Here is a 20,410-nt window from a genome sequence, read left to right as displayed (position 1 = left end):
GGAGCTCTATAATATGCCAGAACAGTTGCAGGGAAGAACATCTGCCTCACTCCTTCTGCCCTGATGATGGGAAATATTATACCTGCTGCACTCTGGAAAAGACAGTTGTTCCATACGAATTATTGGAGACATATACTATATGGATAAAATGACAAAAAAGAAAAAAACAATAAAAATACCATATATTTTGAGTAAACGGTTCAACGTAGGTGGTGACATAAAACAGATTGGAGGCTTTAAAACAGAACAGCAATAACTCAAAGGAACATAGAAGAGAAGAAAAACTATCTGCATCACAGCATTCTACAACAATCACACAGAGAATAGGATATACGCACCCAAATCAATCTAGCTCCAATCCACAAGCGTTGAGGTGAAGGAAAACCAAAGGAGGCCATCATCACACAGCATACTGATTATCCACTAAATTCTTCATACAGACTCAGTCGTATAGATAATCACTTTATTAAAAAAAAAAAAAAAAAGATATATATACTTGAAAAACCTGAAAACAGAGTCACGTGAAATGAAATTGACACAATATAAATATAATAACAGGGCAAATTAATCAAACACAAGAATAGGGGATGCTAAAAATTACACAAGATATAACTAGTACAACCAAAATAAGCGTTAAGAGATAATACAAAGTGGGTACAAATTTTATAACAGTAATAAGATGTCAGCATCATGACAACAACTTAAAAATATAACGCATCCACAACTACAATGTAGCTTTCAGGCTGGCCCGGCTGGGTTTATGCTATCAATGGTTAAGAGTGTTGGATAGGAATAATGCCGGCTGGGGCGGAGCTACTTAGCTCCTTGGGGGGCCATTCTCATCTCAATTCTCTTTCTTTTTCTCTAGAACTGAAATAAATACTAAATAGCATAATAGAAATATCAAGTATGTGTATGTGATATCTTTTGCCAGTAAAGCAATTTATATTTATTTGACTTTTCTTTTTGTGTTTATTGTTATTGGATTCTTTATTCTTGACCCACTGACTCTATGACTCAACCTTTTTGACTTTTGTGTTGTTTGTCTCTTGAGTGGGTCCGGGTGGGGTGAGGGCCATGAGACTATGTAAGAATGAATTTTATATGATAATTTATTATATCTGTCTTCCAAGTTAGTTTATCATTTTTTGAATTGATATATATTTTTTTTTGGATTGAAATTAGATGCCAAATAATGAGCAAATGACAAACAATTAATGTATTTTTTAAGAAAAAGTTGTATGTCATTCAAAACTTAGGTAATCTATAGAAACAAATGTTGATACTTCAATGTCTGATGAGCATCACTCCAAATATTCAAGAATTCAATCTAAAGGGATAAACCATGATCCAGGATCACGTAAATAAATATATGAATTCCCTATCAACAAACAAGATGAAATTCGACCTGCTTATCTCATAACAGGTCCATATCAACCTAGAAACATAGGGTATCCATACAAAGAACCGAAAAATTATCGTTGTAGTTTTCAATTTTCATGGTTTGAATCACATGAAAATTGGTTGAATTATATTTTAGTATATCTCTACTACAACCTGGCCCCCCCAAGTAATTATTCCTAGCTACGCCCCTAAATGCCGGCGGTGCCCAATATGAAAAGAATCAGACAAAGTAAATAGTCATCATTAACATGTTTTATCCCGATTTCATTGCAATACTTATATTTCTGGTCATACCTGTAGAGTAAAGGCACACATGGAGAGAAGACAAACAAAGAGGTGCACCATAAGCACAAAATAAGGGTCTGGAAAACTTCAATGTGCAATTTGGCATTTGGAAGGATAAATTTAAGCAAGAAAATATAGGCTACAGCTTAGGTCTTAACAAATGGTTACCACCGAGTAAAGGGTAAAAAAGGAGTTTTACTTTATATATAAAAGCATCCACTTTGATTAATAAAATTCATAATTGCAGATAGTTACATTTGCTCCAAGGGCCAATCATCACATTGGCTTTTGGTCTCAATCAATTACCCATAATATATATATATATATATATATATATATATATATATATATATAACAACAAAGTCTTAGTCACAAAATTTTGGGGTTGACTATGGATCCCTGACAAATTAGTATGGACTCAAAAGTAAGATTCATGTAATCCAAAATGCATGAGAAAATAGAAAGTTGTGTAAGAAAATGGTAAAAGCTGTTGGTCAAAATCAGAACCTGTGTAGTTTAGAACCTCAGTATCTAACAATCAGGAGGGCAATCAAATTTTAATGGGAGTGGAAGAAATGGAGTTGGCCCGGATGGTTATGCATGTAGGAATATAGATTTCGCAAATGCAGACTCAAAGTGACAGGAGTTACCAGCTAAGGTTTTCTCCATAATTCATAGTTGGCTGGCCATTTTCAATGACCTCTTCTGCAGCGAAAGACAATGGAATTGCTAAATTGTAAGAAGACAACTTTGCCATCATTTGTATAGAAAGCTAGCAAATCCACGGGCAGCTGGAGCTCCATCACTACTTTAACAAGTCTAGAATATTATAAAACCATGTTGATGAAGTAACTTTGTGTATCATGAGCCACGTACCTGCATAACCAAAATCCTAGAGTTCCAAAATCATATGCAAAGTCTGCTTCTGAGTAGCAGAAAAACTATTACGATACCGATTAAATTTGACCCATTGCGAAGAAAAAGAAAAAGGAAAAAGAATGTGAAGTCCAAAAGTTGGGAGTGTGAAGCAAAATATATATATATATATATATATGTGTGTGTGTATGCATCATTTGTCCAGAAGGATGGAGTTATTTCGTTGCTTTAACAAATTCCATTCAAAATCGAAGAAAAATACGTCCAAAACATGGCTAAAACTTAATTGGAGAGAAAAATCAATGCAAAATCCGGCTTCCCAAATTTAGATACAAAATAGGAGATGCTCCATATCAAAATATCTTGTCCAGTAGACAACTGAAAGGAAAATCTGATCAGAAAACTTTTAAACCTTCATTCAGAGAAATATAAGGTACACTCAATTGCTATTCATATTGGTATTTGGTAGCTAATTATGCCAAAACAAAATTTCAAAGCATCAACTATAATTAAAAAAGGGGAAAATTGAATTTCTGGCCTTCTACGGCTACGTACAAATGCTGTTGCATAATAAAAAAGCAATACGCTAATTCCCACAATCTGAACAATGATTTTGAGGATCTAAACTTCAATCTTATATATATGACGTCCTTCAACTTCATGATAACTGCTTCCTTGTAATCCAAAACAGAAAACTGTCTTCATGGAGATGGAGGATATGAGATGGAGACAAGGCAAACAATTATAAAGCCTTCAAAGAAAAGAAGCACCGTGAGTCCTTATAACTGTGGATCCAATAGTTTTCATAAAATGCTCTTACTTACTTAGGGGGTTAGGGATTTAAAATAAAGATTAAAACTCCAATACAAACGAGTTTTGTAAGCACCATAGAAGAAGGAAAAATTAAAAGACTAAATAAATAACAATGACTAGAGTTCAATTAACAAATTTTAGACTGTTAAAAATACTGAATGATTGTATTGTATTTCATAATCAAAGAATATACATGAGTGCTTTTATATAGAAGGCATATGTGTACGGTATAAGTAAGCATATATGTGCGGTACAAGTAAAGTATAGTACAAGTACAAGTGTGCTATACAAGTAAACTAGCTGGGCCTAAAGCCCATAACATAATATATGTTAACAGCCCCTTTCAAACTCAAGGTGGATATGAGACCAACTTGAGATTGTCAACCAAATCACGAGTGCGTCCCTTAGAAAGTGACTTGGTGAAGATATCTGCAAGTTGATCTTTGGAGGTGACGGAGAAAAGCTTGAGAGCCCATGGACAAGATGATAACGGATAAAATGACAATCAATCTCGATGTGTTTAGTCTGTTCATGAAAGACATCATTGTGAGCAATATGAATGGCACTCTGGTTGTCACAATAAAGGGGAGTAGCAGAGGATGTGGACACACCCAAATCCTTAAGAAGCCATCGTAGCCAAAGAAGCTCTAATGTGGTATCAGCAAGAGCACAATATTCTGCTTCAATACTGGAGCGGGCCACGAAAGTTTGTTTCTTACTTCGCCAAGAAATCAAAGAAGAACCAAGGAGAAAGCAATAACCTGTAGTAGACCTGCGATCAGTGGGATCTCCTGCTCAATCAGCATCAGAGAATGCACGGAGTACAAGAGGAGACTGAGCTGAATAGAAAATGCCATAGAAGAGAGTGCCCTTCAGGTATCGAACAATGCGCAGAACATCAGCATAGTAAGTTGATCGTGGAGCAAACAAATACTGGCTCACTTGATGAATAGCATAGGAGATATCTAGACGAGTAACTATAAGATAAACTAGGCTGCCAACCAATCGTTTGTAAAGAGAAGGATTAGACAATGGTTTCCCCCCCGAGGGTGTCAGATGCGTATTAAGCTCAACTAGAGTGTCAGCAGCCTTGCTGTCAATGAGTCCAACTTGAGACAAAAGGTCCGAAGTATACTTGGCTTGAGTAATATAAAGACCATCAGTGGAATGAGTAATTTTAAGACCCAAGAAATAGTTGAGATGTCCAAGATCTTTCATCTCAAACTGTTGACTGAGAAAATCCTTGAGTTCTTGAATCCCACTGAGGTCATCATCAGTTATGATCATATCATTCACATATAGAAGAAGCAAAATGGTGTCTTTATCAATACGACGAAGAAATAAGGCAGAATCATACGGACTGGTAGTGTAACCCAAGCGAAAGATAGTGGAGCTAAACTTGGCAAACCAAGTTCGTGGAGCTTGTTTAAGGCCATAAAGTGCACGTCGATGGCGACAAACCTTGTTTGATTCAACAGAGAGATCAATAGGAGGTTGCATATAGACTTCTTCACTCAGATCTCCATTAAGGAAGGCATTTTTAACATCCATCTAAAAAATATCCTATTTACTAGCAGCAGCAACAGCTAAGAGGGCACAAATAAATGAGATACGAGCCACTGGAGCAAAGGTCTCTTCATAATCAATCTCATACTCTTGTGTAAAACCTTTTGCAACAAGACGAGCCTTGTAACGCTCAACGGACCCATCAGAGCGAGTCTTGATCTTATAAATCCACTTACAGCCAACCACAGACTGTCCAGGAGGAAGAGTGACTAGATCCCAAGTATGGTTTTTGGTTAATGCATCAAGTTCCTCTTTCATTGCAATCTACCATAAAAGGTCAGTGGAGGTCTCACGATAGGTCTGAGGCTCGTGAAGAATAGCAAGGGTAATGTAACAATGATAGTCAAATAAATGTGCAGGAATGGATCTTACCCGGGTTGAGTGGCGAGTTGGAATGTCTTGTGGAGGATCTTCAGGCGGAGCAGGAGCAGGGGACCCAGGCTCAAGGTGGGGTAGCTCGTCATCAACCTGTTCATCTTCGACCTGTCTAGGAGAAGCATCAAAAATATCTAGAGAGAAGTCCAAAGGAGGATCAAAAGTATTTATAGAAGGAACAGCAGACTCATCTGGAAAGATTTCTAAAACAAATGAGGTAGTCAGGGAAGAACGAAAGTGAGAAAGTTCAACAAACAATCGGTGTTCCCAAAAGACAACATTACGAGAAATACGAAGACGATGAGAGACAGGATCATAACACCTATACCCTTTTTGAGTTTCGCCATAACCAAGGAAACAACAAAGTCTAGATCAAGGCTCAAGTTTGTTGTGCTCATGAGGTTGAAGAAGAACGAAACAGACAGATCCAAAGGAGCGAAGGTGATGATAGTCAGGGGGTGACCCAAACAAACGCTCATACGGAGTTTGATTTTGGATGACAGTGCTTGGAATGCGATTAATTTCATGAACAACATGAAGAGCAGTTTCACCCCAAAAAGGGGCAGAAACTTTAGCAGAAAGAAGAAGAGCACGAACAGTGTCAAGAATATGACGAAGTTTTCTTTCGGCTCGACCATTTTGTTGAGAGGTACCTGGACAAGTTAGATGATGTACAATGCCATAGGAATGTAACAGAGCTTGAAACGCATATTAAGTATATTCAAGAGCATTATTAGATCGAAAAGTTTTGATACATTTGGAGAATTGTGTTTCAACCATTTTTGCAAAGTTACAGTATATTGGTAAAATTTCAGAACGAGATTTCATAGGAAAGATTCAACTATAACGAGAATAATCATCAATAAAAACAACAAAATATCAAGATCCACCAATACTAACAACAGGAGAAGGTCCCCAAACAACAGAATGAATTAACTCAAAAATACTATTAGAAATGGATTCACTGTTATTGAAAGGCAAAGCTGATTGTTTTCCTAATTGACATGAAGTACAATCAAAATTTTCTTTGGACACAGAACCCAACAGACCCTTAAAAGCTAACTGTTGTACCCGAGAAGATGGTGCATGACCAAGACGAGAATGCCAAAGTGCGAGAGATGGTAAGGAAGAAACTGCAACAGCAACCGAAACAGGAGCAACAGGTGGAAGATGAAGATTGTCCACGGGAAACATACGCCCAACTCTATGACTGATCCCAAGCTTCTACCTTATCCTCGGATCCTGCACAATACACCCAGAATAGTAAAAAATAAGGCGATAACTTAGTTCAGCTAATTGTCCCACAAAGCACAAATTATAGGATAGGTCAAGTACATGGAAGACTCTAGGAATAAAGAGGTTAGAGGTCGAAACAAAACCTAAACTATTCCCATGCATGGTGGAACCATCAGCTATATGAATATTTAGAGGATGTGGTGCAGGGTCAAGTTTGGAGAATAAGGACGAGTGAGGTGTCATGTGATTGCAACAAGCAGAATCAAAAGGCCAAGTTTAAGACTTACCGGGTAGAACTGAAAGAGCAGTGGAAAGAGATGCATTACCAGCCATACGAACAACCTGAGCTATAATCTCCTGTAGTTCAGTGGGGGAGAGGTTGATAGTGGATCCAGAAGATTGGGACTCAGTTGAAATGGAAGCCATCGTCGAAGTAGGCTCAGTGTTAGCAACAACAGTAGTAGATTTGTTGCGACGGTAACAAGTCTCAATGGTGTGGCCAGGACGCTTGCAATAATTGCAGAACTTTTTGTTGGTCTGCTTGCGACGATTGCTAGAGCCAGAAGAATCACTTGATTGCTGAGGTTGCTCTATGAGTGGAGTAAAAGGAGTAATAGCCAAAATATTAAGCTTATTTTGGGCTTGAAGGGTTGCAAGACAAGTTTCTTCTCTAACCAACTCGTTCACAGCAGTATCAAGAGAGGGAGCAGGACTGCAATTTAGAAGCTAACCTCGAATGGGCTCAAAGTCCTTGTGAAGTGACATTAGGAATTCATAGAGGCGAAATTCATCTCTAATGGAAGCATATTGCTGAGCATCCTTTGAGCATGCCTAAGTTGGATCAGAAAGGTCAATTTGGTCCCAAATGAAGCGAAGTTGATCATAGTAGTCATTGATAGATTGCCCTGGTTCTTGCCTGAGTTGATGTAGTTCAACCACTAACTAATATTTCATGGATCCGTGAGTAGTGGAGTACCTTTTGGCCAACATATCCCATGCTGATTTTGCATCATCAAAGCTGCCCAACAGATTGGAGATGGAGGGAATGAAAGTGTTCCGAATCCATGTGAGGATCATGTGGTTGTGACTATCCCATTCAATCATGCGACCAAGGAAGGCAGCATCTTCTTCACTTGCTCCCTTGACAGGAATGGTGACTGCACCAGTACAGTAATGCCAAAGCATGCGACCCTTAAAAAAACTACGCATAGCTTGAGACCAAGATAAGTAATTCTTGTTCCCCTCCAATATAGTATTGATGGGGCAAAGGAGAAAAACATCTTTTTTATCCATTTAGAGACACAATATGCAAAAACATACTGCAAAAATGAAATCTACGCGAAAAACTGGGCAAGGAGAACCTGGCTTTGATACCATGTTAGAAATACTGAATGATTGTATTGTATTTCATAATCAAAGAATATACATGAATGCCTTTATATAGGAGGCATATGTGTGCGATACAAGTAAGCATGTGTGTACGGGACAAGTAAAGTGTAGTATAAGTACAAGTGTGCTATACAAGTAAACTAGTTGGGCCTAAAGCCCATAACATAATATACGTTAACATAGACTAATTAACACAAATTGGAATGTTTTTGCAGTTCCCAACCAATCTCAGTAACTAAAGATCGAGAGGGCATTCGAAGTTCAATGGGAGGGGAGGAACTAGTGTTGGCCACAATGGTTGCTCAAGTATGAAGACAAATTTCAGAATCCTTTGGATGGAAAGCTAGAAATGACACTGGCGGCAAAGTCCCCTTGGCCATCTTAACAAGTTTAGAATGTTTTGAAACCATGTCCTTGAAGTAGACTCTGTGTATCAGACACCATGTACCTGCATTACCGTCATCCTCAAGTTCCCAAACACAAACATTGTGACGATGTATCAAATGGTAATATATCCGGAAACGCCCTTGGAATACTCCAATGTAGACGAAGTCTTTAGAGTCAAAGTCAATGGGTGGATTGATATAGTAGCATTGTTGCACATCATTGAATGGATCAAACACAACAAAGCCTTTGAAAATTCTATCATTTTCATCTACCCAATGCAGCATTCCATTGCAGTTAACAACACCAGCTTGCTCAGACCACATACTGAAGGGATTCAATCTGCGTGGTGACGAAAAAAAAGAGTTGCACCATTCATCGGTGTCAGTAGAAAAGATCTGCATATGCAACTAATTAGCATTGACTCCGCCGCCATGGTAACAGCAAACACACTCAAAAGCAGATGATTTGTCGAAAAACAGAAAGAGAAACCAAAAAGATATCCTAAGTTCCTAAGTCCAAATCTTCTTTCCCACTTTTCCTGCTCCACTTTATGCTCCACCAATAAAAACTTGCCACATGTTCACCTAATTAATTAATTATTACCATTATTGACTTATTAATACTACCATTATTAATTAATGGTAGTAATTAATTAATTAGGTGAACATGTGGTAAGTTTTTATTGGTGGAGTATAGAGTGGAGCAGGAAAAGTGGGACAGAAGATTTGGACTCATTCCTAAGAGCAACCAGATAAGCTTCTTTTTAATTTCGCTTTAATTAATTTGCTTTTAAATTTATAATAATGTCTGTTTCCTTATCATTTTCTCTTTGAGGTGGCCTAATCCAAACCGTTTATTTCTTTTTTAGTAAATAGTCAAATTTTCTTTATAGCTATTCCCGAAATTGACTTTTTTTATTAGCTGAAAAAAAAAATTAGTTTCTAATTTATCAATTTATCTATTACCAATTTATTTGTAAATTTATATTTATTAGCAAATTTGTCTTTCAAATATATTTAAACTTTATTATTTTGCTAATGTGATTAGGCACAAAAGTACCATATGCTTTTAGCCTTTCAGCAAAACAAAAAAAAGAAAGAAAAAAAAAAGGAATATATACTTTTATTATTATTATGTTGTATCATTTACCAAATTCAAACATTTTTTTTTAAGCAGAACCAAATTCAAACATCTAGTCTATCTTCTTCTTCTTCTTCTTCTTCTTCTTCTTCTTCTTTTTTACAAGATAAAAATTCTACTCTATCTTAATTTAAGTGTATATGTGTGTGAAACTCTCTTCTGAAAACTTGAACCCTGGCTCTTACCCCCCTTACACTCTACACACACTTATACTTGTGGAATGACTATCGCACCAACTAGGATGTGCGGTGGTACATCTAGTTTATCAAGATCTCACATTAGGTTTTAGCTGGCTAGATTAATAGGAGTAATAGTGATGCTTTTAGAAAATTAAACCTGAAAATGCAAAACACACCCCTTGAAGTTTGGGGATCTTTAAATTTTAAATTTTAATGTTTCAGAATTTGGATTTTATACTCCTAAAGTTTCATATTGTTTTGATTGTTAGCCCATCCATTAGTTTTTACTAGTGTGTAACTTGTGCATATGCACAAGTGTGATTAAAAACAATCATAATTATACGGTTCAAATTATATATATATTTTTTTAGAAGAGATTCAAATTATACATGGTATCATTTTGCACTTTTTTTAAAACCATATAGTCCTAAAATATGTAATGGCTTATTATTATCTATATATATATATATATATATATATATATATATAAAACCGAAACTTTTGAAGCTCCCACAATTTTCCACGTCAGCACAATATTAAAAAAAAAATTAAACGTAAAAAAAAACTTTTTTAAAACCCAACTATGTCTTTCCCTTTCACGAAGACTCTGCCTTTTCCTTTCACGATGTTATGCCTTCTCTTCCTTACCTTCCTCTACCAGCTCCTCCTCCATCAGACCCAAGGCAAACCAACGTCAAAGCATCTAAAGACACTTACCCACCATACCCACAGATTCCTCAATCAAAACCCACCATACCCACAAACCAAAAGACCAACTCCACCAAACCCATTTCCCATTTTTCAACTTTCAAAGCATTTGATAGAAGAAGAAGAGAAGAAAGGCAGTGGATCTTATTGTGGGAAAAAGAAAATAAAATTAAAGAGAAGATGAAAGAGATGACAGAGAGATACGTTGGGCACTGTGAGAGAATATAAGAGACTTACAGTAAAGATTTGGGGCATTCAAATGAAGAAGATGAAGACTATAAGAAGAGAAGAGTCAGAAGACAAACCAACAATCTAGACTCTAGACTCCTTCTTAGAAGAGATGAATCTTAAAAAAAAAAAAAAAAAAAAAAAAAAAAAAAAAATCCATAAGATCAGCAAATGTGTTACTAAGCCTAAGTAGTTTCAAGTTTCAATGTATTGGTTTCCAACTTTTTCTAGAGTAGAAAGCTAAAGGCTGTTTTTTTATTATTTTAAAAAAATAAAAATAGTGAGTGGTTGATAAAGGTGCTGGTAACTTGACAATACTTATCCAAGAGTACTATTTCTACTGTTTTTAGAATTTATATATATATATGAAGTAAAGGATTCTTTTTGTACATACAAGAGGTGCTTTGACTTTCATATTTATTGGCCTGTTATAGTTTATTATTTGCATATGTGTAAAGTTTAAATATAGTAATTGCCACTGTATATTTAAAACTTTTATAATTGACCTCTTACAGTATGGTTTTCATGTTAAATTATGCATGATCCCGGTACAAACAATCGTAATGTTCATCCACATGTCTCTTATATTTTAACTTCTTTGTGCTCATGTGGAATATGAGTATCATCTAATATTCTAGATTACAGAGTATAAGAAATATATTTATTAAATATAAAATGATATATTTGCCTATCATGATTTGTATAGAGAAAGCATTCATTTATTACATCTTTTTTTTTCATCAGCATATCTTGCAATAATTGTATACAATTGTTTAATTTTCCTTTAATGTTTGATTATATTTCAAATATAATTATACTTTTGTAGCATGCTTAAAGTAAATATATATAATTTTTGAAAAACTATCCTGTGCATCGTACGGGTTAGCGACTAGTTATTATTATTATTATTATTTAGAACGGAAAATTGGACTCCAGTTGGAATTCAATTTAAAATCTAATTGGATTTGGACTCTTCGAATTTTATACTTAATAATTCACTTGGCACAAAATTATAAATTAAATGGGGTACGTGGCGGAAAATTGAGAATCTAATTGGATTTTCTCTGAGATTTAACTATTAATAGAGAGAGAGAGAGAGAGAGAGAGAGAGAGAGAGAGAGAGAGATGTCTATTAAATGCCATGTGAGCTTATGATGTGTGCTAATTAATCCAAATGAAATGTGACGTGGATTTAACTCTTTCATGTTAGTTAAAATAGCCTAAAATTTTTTAAATAATTAAAATAAAAACAATTTTTTTGAAATATTAAAAAAAAAAGAACTAAATCTAAAAAGTAAAGTATTTTTTGAAATATTTAAAAAAAAAAAATTCAACATCAAATCCAACCAGTTATTATTATTATTATTATTTAGAACGGAAAATTGGACTCCAGTTGGAATCCAATTTAAAATCTAATTGGATTTGGACTCTTCGACTTTTATACTTAATAATTCACTTGGCACAAAATTATAAATTAAATGGGGTACGTGGCGGAAAATTGAGAATCTAATTGGATTTTCTCTGAGATTTAACTATTAATAGAGAGAGAGAGAGAGAGAGAGAGATGTCTATTAAATGCCATGTGAGCTTATGATGTGTGCTAATTAATCCAAATGAAATGTGACGTGGATTTAACTCTTTCATGTTAGTTAAAATAGCCTAAAATTTTTTAAATAATTAAAATAAAAACAATTTTTTTGAAATATTAAAAAAAAAAGAACTAAATCTAAAAAGTAAAGTATTTTTTGAAATATTTAAAAAAAAAAAAAATTCAACATCAAATCCAACCAGTACAATATTGGTCTCAGTATTTGCATTTCATTCTCTGTATACATAACATTATAATGAAAATTGTTCACAGTTACACACTCAACAACACATACACAAGAGCTTCCATAGTCACATATAATATTACATCCAAATAATCATAGTTTTACAAAAACACGTGCTCACCTAAATTTCAGAGTTCACTGGCCCTCCACAACACAAAATAGGTTCAAACTTCAAATAATAACCGATGATGCATGAAAAATTGGTGAGCCACCCGTCCATCTGGAGGCACTAGAAAACCTGCAAGAAGGAAGAACACTACCGTAGAGCATCAGTGAGGTGCTGACCTAAGCTTCTCCGATGCTTAAGTTAGAACTTCACAAAAGATCTCTAAGAAATTTAAAAGTATAAGAGTCGTGATTTTTCTCACATACCTTAATATGAGTGAGGTTTGACCTTTATATAGGGGACCTTGAGTGAGTCCCCTTGTTTTGTGCCATTCTCCTTATGGGAGATGCGTTAGCTAAGTGGAGTTAGTGGGAGTGAACTTCGGGGAGATTGCTCCCACGTTCTAAAGTAGTGGACTTTTAGAATAAATTATGTTGATAGCATCTAAGTGTAGAATGATCGTTTAACTCTATAGGAATTTGATTTTAAATTTATAATAACGTCCATTTCCTTATCGTTTTCTCTTTGAGGTGGCCTAATCCAGACCGTTTATTTCTTTTTCAATAAATAGTCAAAAATTACTTAGAGCTATTCCCAAAACTGACTTTATTTTTATTAAAAAATATTAGGTGAAAAAAAAAATTAGTTTCTAATTTATCTATTACTAATTTATTAGTAAATTTATATTTACTAACAAATTTGTCTTTTATTTTTATTTTTTTTATACAAGATAGAAATTCTACTTTAGAGTAATCTAAGTGTATATGTAGAGTAATTTAGTTCTGTTTGTTTCAGCAATGATGTTTTCTAAAAAATTAGTCATTTTTCAAAAAGTTTCTATAAAACTATCGCATTTTCCAATATTTGGTAACAACTTTAAATGAGTTGAAAAACAACCTTCTAACTTCTCTTATTGAGCTTGTTGTGAGACAAAATTATTTTCCAAAAAATATTAATAGAAAACAATCTCTAAAAATAAGTCATATTTTTTATGTTGACCAAAGATAGTTTTCCTTTGACTTGTCTTTTTTTATGCTACCAAACACTAGAAAACATAAAAAACTATCTTTACACAAGATTTTCCATTGAAACAAACGGAGCGTTACATGTATATGTAGAGTAATTTAAATGTATATGTGTGTGAAGTTTTCTTCTAGACACTTGAACCTCAGCTTCACACCCCCCCCCCCCAACACCCCACAAACACTTATACTTGTGGAGTGACGTTCACACCAAAGTAAATTTTTCTGCAAGTTGATCTTTGGAGGAGACTAAGAAGAGCTTGAGAGCGCCATGGACAAGATGATAACAGATAAAATGACAATCAATCTCGATGTGTTTAGTCCGTTCATGGAAGACATCATTGTGAGTAATATGAATGGCACTCTGGTTGTCACAATAAAGAGGAGTAGCAGAGGATGTGGACACACCTAAATCCTTAAGAAGCTATCGTAGTCAAAGGAGCTCAGATGTGGTATCAGTAAAGACACGATATTCTGCTTCAATACTGGAGTGGGCCACAAAGGTTTGTTTCTTACTTCGCCAAGAAATTAAAGAAGAACCAAGAAGAAAGCAATAACCCGTAGTAGACCTGCGATCAGTGAAATCTCCTACCCAATCAACATCATAGAATGCAAGGAGTACAAGAGGAGACTGAGCTGAGTAGAAAAGACCATGGAAGAGAGTGCCAAGTATCGAAGAATACGCAGAATAGCAGCATAGTGAGTTAATCGTGGAGCAGACAGATACTGGCTCACCTGATGAACAGCATAGGAAATGTCTAGATGAGTAACTATGAGATAAACTAGGCTGCCAACCAATCGTCTGTAAAGAGAGGGATTAGACAATGGTTTTCCCCCCGAGGGTGTCAAATGCGCATTAAGTTCAATTGGAGTATCAACAGTCTTGCTGTTAATGAGTCCAGCTCGAGACAAAAGGTCAGAAGCATACTTGGCTTGAGTAATATAAAGACCATCTGTGGAATAAGTGATTTCAAGACCTAAGAAATAGCCGAGTGTCCAAGATCTTTCATCTTAAACTATTGATTGAGAAAATCCTTGAGTTCTTGAATGCCACTGAGGTCATCACCAATTATGATCATATCATCCACATATAGGAGAAGTAAAATGGTGCCTTTATCAATGCAATGAAGATATAAAGCAGAATCATAAGGACTGACAGTGTAACCCAAGCGAAAGATGGTGGAGCTCAACAGAGAGACCGGGAGGAGGTTGCATATAAACTTCTTCACTTAGATCCCCATTAAAGAAGGCATTTTTAACATCCATCTGAAAAAGATTCCATTTACTAGTAGTGGCAACAGCTAAGAGGGTACGAACAGATGAGATATGAGTAACTAGAGCAAAGATCTCTTCATAATCAATCCCATACTCTCGTGTAAAACCTTTTGCAACAAGACGAGCTTTGTAGCGCTCAATGGACCCATCAGAGCGAGTCTTGATTTTATAGATCCACTTATAACCAACCACAGATTGTCCAAGAGGGAGAGTAACCAGATCCCAGGTATTGTTTTTGATTAATGCATCAAGTTCCTCTTTTATTGCAATCTGCCATAAAGGGCCAATGAAGGCCTTACGATAGGTGTGAGGCTCGTGAAGTATAGCAAGGGCAGTGTAACAATGATAGTCATGTAAATGTGCGGGAATGGATCTTACCCGGGTTGAGTGGCAAGGTGGAATGTCATGAGGAGGATCTTCAAGTGGAGTAAGAGCAAGGGACCCAGGCTCAAGGTGGGGTAGCTCGTCATCAACCTGTTCATCTTCGACCTGTCTAGGAGAAGCATAAAAAATATTTAGAGTTTGGATAGAGAAGTCCAAAGGAGGATCAAGAGTATTTGTAGAAGAAACATGAGACTCATCTGGAAATATTTCTAAAACAGAGGAGGTAGTTAGGGAAGAACGAAAGTGAGAGAGTTCAACAAACAAGCAGTGTTCCCAAAAGACAACATTACGGGAAACACGAAAATAATGAGAGACAGGATCATAACACCAATACCTTTTTTGAGTTTCACCATAACCAAGGAAACAACAAAGTCTAGATCAAGGCCCAAGTTTGTTGTGCTCATGAGAGGCTAAAGAAGAATGAAACAAGCAGATCCAAAGGAGCGAAGGTGATGATAGTCAGAGGGTGACCCAAAAAGACGCTCATACGGAGTCTGATTATGGATGATAACACTTGGAATGTAATTAATAGCATGAATAGCATTAAGAGCAGCTTCAACCCAAAATGGGGCAGAAATTTTGGCAAAAAGAAGAAGAGCACAAAAAGTATCAAGAATATGACGAAATTTTCTTTCGGCTCAACCATTTTGTTGAGATGTACTTGGACAAGTTAGATGATGTATTGTACCATAGGAATGTAACAGAGCTTGAAAAGCATATTAAGTATATTCAAGAGCATTATCATATCGAAAAGTTTTGATACGTTTGGAAAATTGTGTTTCAACCATTTTTGCAAAGTTACTGTATATTGGTAAAATTTCAGAACGAGATTTCATAGGAAAGATCCAACTATAATGAGAATAATCATCAATAAAAACAACAAAATATTGAGATCCACCAATACTAGCAATAGGAGAAGGTCCCCAAATATTAGAATGAATTAACTCAAAAATATTATTAGAGATAGATTCACTGTTATTGAAAGGCAAAGCTGGCTATTTTCCTAACTGGCATGAAGTACAATCAAAATTGTCTTTGGACATAGAACCCAACAGACCTTTAGAAGCTAACTGTTGTACTCGAGAAGATGGTGCATGACCAAGACGAGAATGCCAAAGAGCAAGAGAAGGTAAGGAAGAAATCGCAACAACTGCAGCAACAACAAAAACAAGAGCAACAGGTGGAAGATGAAGATTGTCCATGGGAAACATACGCCCAACTCTAGGACCGGTCCCAAACTCTTGTCCCGTCCTCGAATCCTGCACAATACACCCATAATAGTAAAAAATAAGGCGATATCCTAGTTCAACTAATTTTCCCACAGAACACAAATTATAAGATAGGTTAGGTATATGGAAGACCCCAGGAACAGAAAGGTTGGAGGTCGAAACAAAACCTAGACTATTCCCATGGATGGTGGAACCATCAACTATATGAATATTAAGAGGATGTAGTGCAGGGTCGAGTTTGGAGAATAAGGATGAGTGAGGTGTCATGTGATTGCAACAAGCAAAATCAAAAAGCCAAGTTTAAAACTTACCCAGTAGAATAGAGAGAGCAATGGAAAGAGATGCATTACCAGCCATACGAACAGCCTGAGTTATGATATCTTATAGTTCAATGGGGGAGAGGTTGATAGTGGATCTAGAAGACTGGGACTCAGCTAAAATGGAAGCCATCGGCGGAGTAGGCTCAATATTAGCAACAACAGCAGTAAATTTGTTGCGATGGTAACAAGTCTCAATGGTGTGGCCAGAACACTTGCAATAGTTGTAGAACTTTTTGTTGGTCTACTTGCGACGAATCCTAGAGCCAAAGGAATCACTTAATTGCTGAGGTTGCTCTATGGGTGGAGCAGAAGAAGTAATAGCCAAAACATTGAGCTTATTCTAGACTTGAAAGGTTGCAAGATGAGCTTCTTCTCTAACCAACTCGTTTACAACAGTATCAAGAAAGGGAGGAGGACTGCGATTAAGAAGCTAACCTCGGATGGGCTCAAAGTTCTTGTGAAGTAACATCAGGAATTCATAGAGACGAAATTCATTTCTAATGGTAGCATATTGCTAAGCATCCTTTGAGCATGCCCAAATTGGATTCGAAAGGTCAACTTGGTCCCAAATGAAGCGAAGCTGATCATAGTAGTCATTAATGGATTGCCCTGGTTCTTTCCTAAGTTGATGCAATTCAACCACTAATTGATATTTCATGGATCCATGAGTAGTAGAGTACCTTTTGGCCAACATATCCCATGCTAATTTTGCATCATCAAAGCTGCCCAACAAATTGGAGATGAAGGGAATGGAAGTGTTCCGAATCCATGTGAGGATCATGTGGTTGTGACTATCCCATTCAATCATGCGACTAAGGAACGCAACATCTTCTTCACTTGCCCCCTTGACAGGAATAGTGATTGCACCAGTACAATATTGCCAAAGTATGCGACCCTTAAGAAAATTGCGCATAACTTAAGACTAAGATAAGTAATTCTTATTCCCCTTTAATATAGTATTGATGGGGTGAAGAAGAAAAATATCTTTTTTATCCATTTAGAGACACAATATGCAAAAACAGACTGCAAAAATGAAATCTATGCAAAAAATTGGGTAAGGAGAACTCGGACTGCAAAAGTCAACCCTGGAGAAAAAGTCAACGATCAAAGTCAATGGTCCAGTCAACGATCAAAGTCAATGGATGCTGACATAAGCTAGGGCTGACGTGGCACTGATGACGTCACGAGTGACATCAGCTTGGAGCTGATGATAGCACATGTGGCGCGTGAGCTTTGACATAGAATCTTTGGGCGGCACGTGCAGTGTCCGATGGTTGCAAGGCTACCACCAACGTGTAGATTGGTGCAAGACGATCTCAGTGATACCTACAGAAATGTAATCGAAGCAATATTCACGGCGATGATGACACGTGCAGTGGTCTGTGGGATGTAGGACTCCTCAACGACAGCGACTGCAAGTCCGGAACCCAAAGACAACAGCTGAAAGACGTCGGAGGTTCAATGGCAAGAGGCTGTGACGACTGTTGTGATGGCAGGAGCGATGTTGAGAATGGAGTAGCACCAATAAAGACAATACTGCTAAGAAAATGTCAGAGCAGTGGCTCTGATACCATGTTAGAAATACTGAAATCTATTGTATTGTATTTCATAATGAAAGAATATACATGAGTGTCTTTATATAGGAGGCATATGTGTGCAGTACAAGTAAAAGTGTAATACAAGAATGTGTGTTATACAAGTAATCTAGCTGGGCCTAAAGCCCACAACATTATACATGTTAACATAGGCAAAAGAAATGTTCAATTGGAATTATGGTTTTAAGCAGTAAATAAGTTATATCTGGTTTACATTTTTGTTCTACTTTTGATGCTAAATCTAATCAAAATGATTGATCTCCTCTAGAAAATTTTAGAACATTCCTTTTGTGGAGACCATAATTCCATTCGGTCTAATTTTTGTTATTTGTTGCAAAATCACAGATCTAGGATTTCTCTATTCCTATAAAGACGTGGTCTAGACTATGCCTCAATTGTTAGTGATTGTAGATATATTTTGTAGGTATTCCTATCAAAATCCTCTATTTGCATGGTTTGATAATGGAAACAAGTATGCTAATGATAAAAATTTCTTTGATCGTCAATTTGAGTTGCTTCATGTTTTCAACTCTTTTGGGATTAATTCGCTGAGAATCATCCACCAAGATGTCACCACAACTTTCTCCCTGCTTCTATATTCTTTCTGTGTTACTAATCGGCTTTTTTTTTGGGTGTGTGTATTCATCACTATGTTATTTTATGCTAGGCGAGAGAGAGGGGAAGACTGAAGACAAAGACTTTTATGCACGAGAGAGAGACCTGGAAAAAAGAGAAAGAAATAAGCATTTGTTTTTAATTATTTGGGTGTTTTGGTCTTTAGATAATGTGCCACCTAAGTAAGAAATCATGTGCAAGTCATGTGCTATTAATTTTTGTCTAACTTAACAGTAAAAGTAATGCCGGGGTGCAAAGTGTGCATTCGAATAATTTAGGGTACAAAGTATAATTTGGTGTATAGTTTAGGGTGGTAAAGTGTAATTTCCCCCAACTAAAGCTTATCACAGTTTTTTTTTTTTTTTTTTTTTTTTTTTTGAGAAAGAGTTTCAACTTATGGTGTCGCTTCTAATGGTAGTTTTGTATCATTAGACCAAGACACCAATCAGTTTTTGGTGTAGGCGGTGATTAAACCCCAGATCTCTTATACAACAATCAAAGACTTTACCAGTTGAGCTAACTAGAACCCACCTTATCACAGATTTCGTATCCAAATAGCAAACCGTTTGATCCTGATTATTAGACAGAGCATAATTAGTACATAGTACTTAGACCTCATCTTTGGCTAGAAAAGGGGTTCAACTCCTTATGGTTATAGAGTAAAAAAAGTACCTAAAAAAAAAGTAATGTTTATTATAACTCTTTGGTAGGTTGTAAATTTTTTGTAATCAAAATTGAAAATACATAAAATTGTGAGCCCCATAAGAAAAATTTATGTTCGGGTTTGGCACCTATTTTTTGAAAATTGTTTTCAAAAAACTGTTTCAAATACCACATCTAAAAATTCATTAATCTTTGTTTTTCAATGGAGTCCCAAACTACTAGTCTGGTTTCTCTAAAAACTAAATAAATAAATTCAATACACCTAAAAGGTTTAGGTGTTTTTAGAAAACTAATATTTACCACCACACACCCTTGGTGCGATGGTCATTCTACAAGTATAAATACTTGTGAGGTGTGGGGGGGTAAGGGTTGGGGTTCAAGTTTCCAGAAGGGAGCTTTACACACATATATACATAGATTATTCTAAAGTAGAATTTATATCTTATATCAAAAAAGAAAACTGATATAAAAGTTTTGTTCTAATTCTATTGGAAAATAACTTAACCAATTGTTATCCACCACTAGTGTTTTCAATGCTCTTAATACTTACTACTTTCTTAAATCCACATGGTAATACAATCTGACTCATATTACTTTTGGGGTTATATAGTGACATTTTAATTCGCATAAAGAAGTGCCAATTCAGCTACAAAGCCCTTGGCTCATAATCATTCCTTTATGTGAAATTAAGTGTGAAATTAAGTTTGCATGCCTTCCCATTCAAAAATAATAATAAAAAGTTTGAATGCCTTCTTTGATAAAATATTAAAACAAATATAAAAA

Source organism: Quercus robur, chromosome 7 (genome assembly GCF_932294415.1).
Source record: "Quercus robur chromosome 7, dhQueRobu3.1, whole genome shotgun sequence".
Lineage (NCBI taxonomy): Eukaryota > Viridiplantae > Streptophyta > Magnoliopsida > Fagales > Fagaceae > Quercus > Quercus robur.
Note: the sequence above shows the minus strand (reverse complement) of the source record.